Below are 7,414 nucleotides of genomic sequence, written 5' to 3'. Positions count from 1 at the left end.
ATGTCCCTTCTTTCATTTCTAATTTTAATTATTTGAGTTTCATCTCTTTTTTTCTGAGTCTAGCTAAGGATTTGCCAATTTTGTTGATATTTTCAAAACCCATTTCTTGGTCTTGTTAACTTTTCTTTTGCTTCTATTCTCTGCTCGATTTATCTGTGCTCTAATCTTTATTCTTTCTTTCTTTCTTCTTTTGGTTTAGTTTGCTCTTTCTTTTGAAGTTCCTTGAGATGCAAAATTAGGTTATTGATTTAAGATCTTTCTTCTTAATGTTAAGCATTTGTCACTATACACTTTCTTCTTAGTACTGTTTTTACTGTATTCAATATCTTTTGGTATGTTGTATTTTCATTTTACCTCCAGATTTCTTCTAAATCCCCTTGTGATTTCTTCTCTGATTTATTGTTTCAAGTAAATTGTTTATTTTCATATTTTAGATGATTTTCCCATTTTCTTTCTGCTATTGAATCCTAGTTTCATTTCAGGTGGTCAAAGAAGATACTTTGTATGATTTAAATCTTCTTAACTTTGTTAAGACTTATTTTGTGGCTTAGCATGTGATTTATGTGCACATAGAACTTGAGAAACTTGAGAACTTGAGAAAAATATGTATTCTGCTCTTTTGGGGAGCAGTGTTTTGTATATGTCTCTTAGGTCCAGTTGGTTCCATTGTGTTGTTCAAGTCCTCTGTTTCCTTATTGATCTTCTGTCTAGTTGTTCTATCCTAACTGAAGGGGAGGTATTAAAGTTTGCTAATATTAATGTATTGCTGTCCATTTCTACTTTCAGTTCTCTCAATGCTTTATATATTTGGGAGGCTTAACCTCTCTTTAAAGATGATAGGATTTATGATTCTCACAAGGATCGTATTTCACAACAGTGAAAAGTAAAACCTTGCCTTGGGGAGACTATGCTCAAATGGCTGAAGCTCTTTGTGGCCAGAAGGGCTTGGGCTGCTGGACCACTCTTCGGCTGAGAAGACCTTCCCCGTCCCTCTCTTTTTCCATCCCTCTCACCATGGCCCAATGTAGCATCTGCCTACTTCTCTAATCCTATCCCATGATGCTTCACTGCTCATTACTGTGCCCAAGCTACCTTAGCCTTAGCTTATCTACTTCTTAAATACCCCTTTCTGCCTTAGCACTCACACAGACATACGCGCATATGCACACTCTGACATATACACTGTATCATTCAAGGTTTGGTATGTAGGACATCTTTTCAGAGAAGACTTCCATAGCCATTCTTGATGTTTGCTGGGTTTCAGTCATATAAAATGTCTATGTATTTTAAAATACTTTTTGTTTTAAAGGTATAATTGTCAGGTTATATAAAACATACAAAACATTCTATGTATGTTTGTTAGCTTGATTGGTATTTTAAAATATTTAGACAAGTAGCATGTTGGCCACCACTGTGCTCTTGTACCGAAGCTCACACCCATTCAAGATGGGCCTGTTATAGAAACAGAATTATTTATTATAGTAGAACATTGAAAGCATCTAATTTTTTTCCTTGTTGGGACATTTAAGTTCTATCCAAATGATGGGACAATATTTATCCATGTATTAAGATAGTTTGAAGCCCATGAACCATGGAGAAATACTTATGATTTTAAAAAACCCACAATGGAATGTAAACTAAGAATATATCTATGTGAAAAAATGCAAATGCATATAGGATGAAATAGCTCTCAGGATGGGAGGATTAAGGGATCCTCTACTTATTTTCAGAATATTTATACTGCTACATTTAACTCTATTATTTGATTAAAGGGCAAGAACATGAGTCATTAACCTGTTTCCACACCATGATGGCAGCTGCCCATGGAGAAATGCTCAGAGCTGTCAGGCCACTTGTCTTCATTTGGCTCTCTGTCCACCAGCAGCCGGGTTTCTCCATCTGTGTGGACCGACGGGAAGACAGCCACAGAGCACGGTACAGATTAAGATCAAATATCTGCTAGACGACAAATATTTTGAACCTATAAAAATGAACAGTCCAGGACTCAAGGGGTATATGTTTTTGAAATGTTGGAGAGTAAATATTCATGACCTTGTCTGGACCTCAACTTCAGGATGCGGGGGACTTGAGATTCATTCAGTTCTCCTGACACAAAGAGAAGGGACAAGGGGACAAGTGAGGTCCGGCATAGGTAAGTCAGGGACCATAAGGGAGCCTAAGAGTCCCGAGGGATAAGCAGAGACTAGGCAGGCAAGGAGCGGGGTGATAGAGAGATGATGAGGGCAAAGGCAGATCCTTAAAAAGGTGTTGGTATCCCTGAACGCCTGCATTGTGTTTTGTGTGGCAGAACTTTTGTAAAGTCATCTGACAAATTTTTGGAGAGGACTGGTGAAGAGCAAAAGTAGAAGGAGGGAGCTCAATGTCTGAAATGTTTAAAGAGAGCAAAGCTGAGGACGTGACCCAGAGCCTGAGCGGGGAGGATACAGAAGAGATGGATTTGAAAGGAACGAGGAGAGAAAATCAACAGGACTCTGTAACTGATCAGAACTAAAGTCAGGGTGACGGTCAGGATGCTGGCTGAGCATCTGAGTGTGTTGGCAGGACCACGGTTGCCAGACACCAGCAAGACTCCAGAAACCAGCAAGGACTTGGTATTAGTTTATATTTTAGATTAAAAATCTAAGTTTGCATTTATTTATGTCTCTTTCCCAAGTTACAATCCCATGAGGGACCCTGAGGTCTCTATTTACATTTCGTGTTTACATCCGCTGAGCTCTACGCTTACATGATCAGGGAAAGAGATCCTACAATCCATTCCAGGCCTCTTTAGCCATGACCTCTTGTAAATAGAACTAGGTTTGCAGGCAAATCCAGAGGCATTTATGAGCAAATACTGACCCCCAGTGTCTGGGTGTAGAAATAAATGTTAAATAAGGATTAGAAAATCAAGATTTTAAAAATACCAAGACTCTCCCAGGAGAGTACCTGGAATTCTGCTACAAATCATGTTCCCTACTATCCAGTTCAGAATCCTAGTGTGCTTCAAAAACTAAAATGCTGACCAGCTAACCTATGGCCAGTAGCTGCCTGGAAAACTCTAATGGACATGCTATAGGACACGTGTCAGAATGGATTAAGGGCCTCAATCCAGGCGGCCAGTGGGCACTTAACTATGTGATGCACTTTACCCTCTTTGTTCCAAGGTCCAGTTTCAATCACTCCAAAGAACCTTCTCCCTAACAGGGTAGGTTTTATGCAATAATGTTACTAATAACCCTCTGATCCCTCACTGAGATCAATGTTATGTCAAATGAGGTTTCCTTGCAAGTGGACATGAGGCAGCATGGTTGATGGACATTCCCTTTGCAGTAGCTGTGTGGCTAGAGTGAGTTCATGAAAAATCCTTGAGTTAACTCTGAGGCTGCAGGTGCCTTATTGAGAAAGTGACCACTTAACATCTTGGCCAAAAGTTGCTAAAGTTAATCTTGGGCATCTATCTTCTTCAGACTGGAAATTAGGTTTAGTTCTTTGAAGGTGCGTTTGTATCACATCCTGGGCTATGCTGAAGTCTTTAAAAACTTGGCTGTTCAAAGAATTAAATGAACAGGTTGAGCAAGAAAACTGTCTTGAGGGGTAGGGCTTCCTTCATAAAAATTGGATATTTTCACGAACTTTGTTTTGTGAAACAAAGCCTTCAGTGGCCAATCACAATATAAATAAAAGGCACATCTTAAGTACCAGCACAATCCATTTGCGTGTTGTTTGGGCAGTGAGAAGTCATTGCTGGCCTCTGACCCTCAGCGGTCTTAGTAGAAGGAGGCACGGAAGAACGGTAGAAACCCAAGGCTGCTTCAGAGTCACATGGATTCAGGGCGGGGCTAGGCCACTGAGATGACTGACCCGAGGAAGACTGGTGACCTTGCTCCTGCACCAAGCTGAAGGTCAACGAAACATGGGTCCAGACAGTACGTATTGGTTTTGGAGCCAAATGGTGACAGTAAGAAGGAATGGCACCCTCAGGCAGTAAAGGAGATTAAACTAGTAGGTTTTGCATCAGGAGGGAGAAACTCCATTTACTCTTTGCTCTACTACAAGGGAATGGCAATCAACACTGTTCGTGAGTTGCTCTATCAACAGAAAGGCTAATTGTTGGTATAATGCCTAACCATAGCCCCAAACAGAATGAGGGTACTTGTTTCTTGACAATACAGACCCAAGAAGTTCCTCTCTTACCTAACAAGGCCAGAGATTTCAGGAAGAGTGAAACTGCACAGAAAGCAGGACACCTTTATCCAGTCAGTACAGAGATGGTTTTAGCTGCTCCTTTGTCCATTTTTTCCCCCCTCCTGTCACTTTAGTTTTCCTGGTTTCATTTTGAAAACTTTCAAACCTACAGAAAAGGTGGAAGAATAGTACAATAGTACATTATACATTCTTTGCTCAGTTTATGGATTGTAACATTCACTGCATTTGCTTTCTGTCGCTCTCTAAATATACAGCAACATTGTTGGCCAAACCATTTGAATGTGAGTTGCAGACATAACACATCACCCTTAAATTCTGCAGCCCCTAAATGTCCTTTATAACTTTTAATTAAAATATTCAGTTAGAGTTCAAATATTGAGGCCCTGATCCAGAACGTGATGGTATTTGGAGGGAAGGCCTTTGGGAGGTACTTAGATTTACATGAGGTCATGAAGGTTGATCTCCCCCATGCTGAGATTAATGTCTTCGTAAGAGGAAGAGACCAGCGCCCTCCCCTCCACTCTAGAGCGAAAAGATATCCGTCTGCAAACCAGGAGGGTTCTCATCAGGCACTTGATCTTTGGTGCCCAGTCTCTGGCACTGTGACATATGTCTGTCATTTAAGCCACCTTGCCTGTGGTTTTCCGTTACTGCAGTTTGAGCAGACTGAGACAAATGTCCCATAATCCATGATCATCACTCTTTTCTTTAATGGCAAATTATCCCAAATTTGGCACTTGAAGCCAATTTTTGTGTCCCCTCAGTTTTCGGGCATTTTTTTCTTTTCTGACTCAAGATGTTCTAAGCTCCCCTTCTACTTTATCTGTCTCAAACCTGGAAATGACCAGTTTCCCAAACAATCCTGGGTTCTGTGGAACAGTAAGTAGAAAGCAAGCTCGGGACTGTAGGCGTGCTCATTATTAGTATATTACTGCTTCTAGGTCATTTCAGAGGACAGGGACAGAGCTGGGGGTGAGAGGAGGTGGTGTTAGGGAGAGAAAACACACACACACACACACACACACACACACGTTCATATAAATAGCTCCAGTTCAAAACTGATAAAACAGCGTTCTTCTTTATCTGCTTCCTTGTTCTATCTCCCTTCTCCCATAGTGAGTAACCTGATTTACAAGAACAACAAACTTACTCATTTCTTAAACGTATGCAATTGGTTTCAGAATTATTTGAAATAGTTTCAGGAACATTTTCATCTTTAAAACAGTTGAATTTATCATCAGAGTCACCAAATCATCTCGCATTATTCAGCAGAAATCACACGTAACAGACTAACAGGTCTCCAGACAGCAACCAGAGGGAATACAGACTGTATGCCAGCCAAGACTCAAATTGGACAACTTAACAAAGGCTGCCGTGAGGTTTCTCTGAAGTACCGAGAAAAGGCAAAGTTCAAAACAGAATACTGATGCTTCCATTCTTACAGTGAAAAGACTACTTAAGCTGTTTTCCTTTTTGGAATCTATCCCACTCGCTTGATGTTTGGCATTTATTCCAGAATAATCCAGTGCAGGCCAGGGAAGAGGGAGGGGATCTATACAGAACAGGGGTCATAAGTGAATGAGGTGGCAGTTGGGGGCTAGACGGGCATAGGAGTGTTCTTTGTGCTATTTATAGTCTCTGTTTTTGTGGCTCTTTAAAGCTTTTTATAATAAGAAGAATTTTTAGATAACTTTTTAAAAATGTATTCCTGCCAAATCAGAGTAAGTGTAAGCTTAAATGGCCAGCTCTGACTTAAAAAGCAAGAGCTATGTGGCTGTATTATGGATACGTAGGAAGAGAGGGTGACACTCTAGCTTACCTCTAGAACATTGTCCAAGAAAGTTAAAGTTTATTTTGGCAACTTAAGATCCCAGTGTCTTAAAGGGTAGACTATACAGCCAGATAATCCTCCAGTAAATAAAACGTGACAACCTGTGGAAAAAGAGTGACTTTCATTCTCCCTATCACTTGGCCAACTAACTTTGTCATAAGAGGGAGATTGAAGGACTAAAATATTCTAATATTTTGGATGTTTCATTTTTCCTCTTGGAATCGGTGGTTTAAATTCCCTTCATAGTCCAGTGTGTTAGACTCTCAGGCCATAGCCAGATCTGCTTGTGAGATGAGCCATGATTTAATACTACAAACAGTATTATACAAGTCAGCCAAAAACTTGCAAAATTCAATTATGCAAAACACAAAAGCAGGAAACATAATCAGGAACAGCAACATTGAGGCAATCTGAGTATGTTTCTGAGGGAAGAAGAACCTAAGAAAGGCTTGTCGGGTACCAGGGAAGCTGAACTTTGAAGAGACTGTGGCTTGCAAAAGCAAGCAAATGAATTAAAAATGACACCAGGGAATGACGAAATCTCTGTCTAGGAAAAATGCTTCCCCTAGCCCATTCTGTCAAAAGCGGTGAAGGGTCAGGGGGAAAAAAAAAAAAAAGAACTGTAACTACATGAAAGAAGGAGTGGGGAAATATTTGACCTTTTTCTTCTCTCTTCCCTTGGGGCGGCAACATGGCCAGTCAGGGTTCTGCGTTTGGCCACCAAGCTGGCCAAGTGCTGCCCCCTGGGGGTTGGTTTTAACAGGCTCATGCACTGACCCCCAAATACATAAATACATAAATAAATCCCACCCATCCCTCCCACTGCCAAAAATCTTTAGAGCATAGGGAGGCTTCCCAGACCAGAGGACCAATAACCACCACCATTCCTGTGCACGTGCAGTAACAGCAGTCAAATAAAAGCGATCATGCTCCCACACGAGAAATGGCCTACAAGTCTTGGACGAAACCATCGCGTTGAGATTGCATTTAGACATCTTTCTTGCACCTCTTAGCGAAGGAAAATGTATGACGCGGATGTATTCTCCTCCAGGGATGCTTTGTTGTCGGGGCTCCAGTGTTAGATGACACGCAAACCTCCATTTTTCTGGAGAACTCCTGCTCTTTTGGAAAAAGAAATTCATGGTGTACTGGGATATGGTACTCGTCTGAGATATTTAAAAGTTAAAACTCCAGGAGGAGCACCTTGCTCCTTCCCTCATCTTACCACACTCATTCTACACTGGGACAATTATTTCAGCCTGGCAGAGGACATATGTCTCACTGGCTCCAGGACTAGCCCAACCGGGCAGCAGGACGGTGTGCCCTCTCTCATGGCCAAATTTCTAGACAGGCTATCTACCACTTTCTTTTAAAAAA

Source organism: Neovison vison, chromosome 4 (assembly GCF_020171115.1).
Source record: "Neovison vison isolate M4711 chromosome 4, ASM_NN_V1, whole genome shotgun sequence".
Lineage (NCBI taxonomy): Eukaryota > Metazoa > Chordata > Mammalia > Carnivora > Mustelidae > Neogale > Neogale vison.
This window is presented reverse-complemented; position numbering follows the sequence as displayed.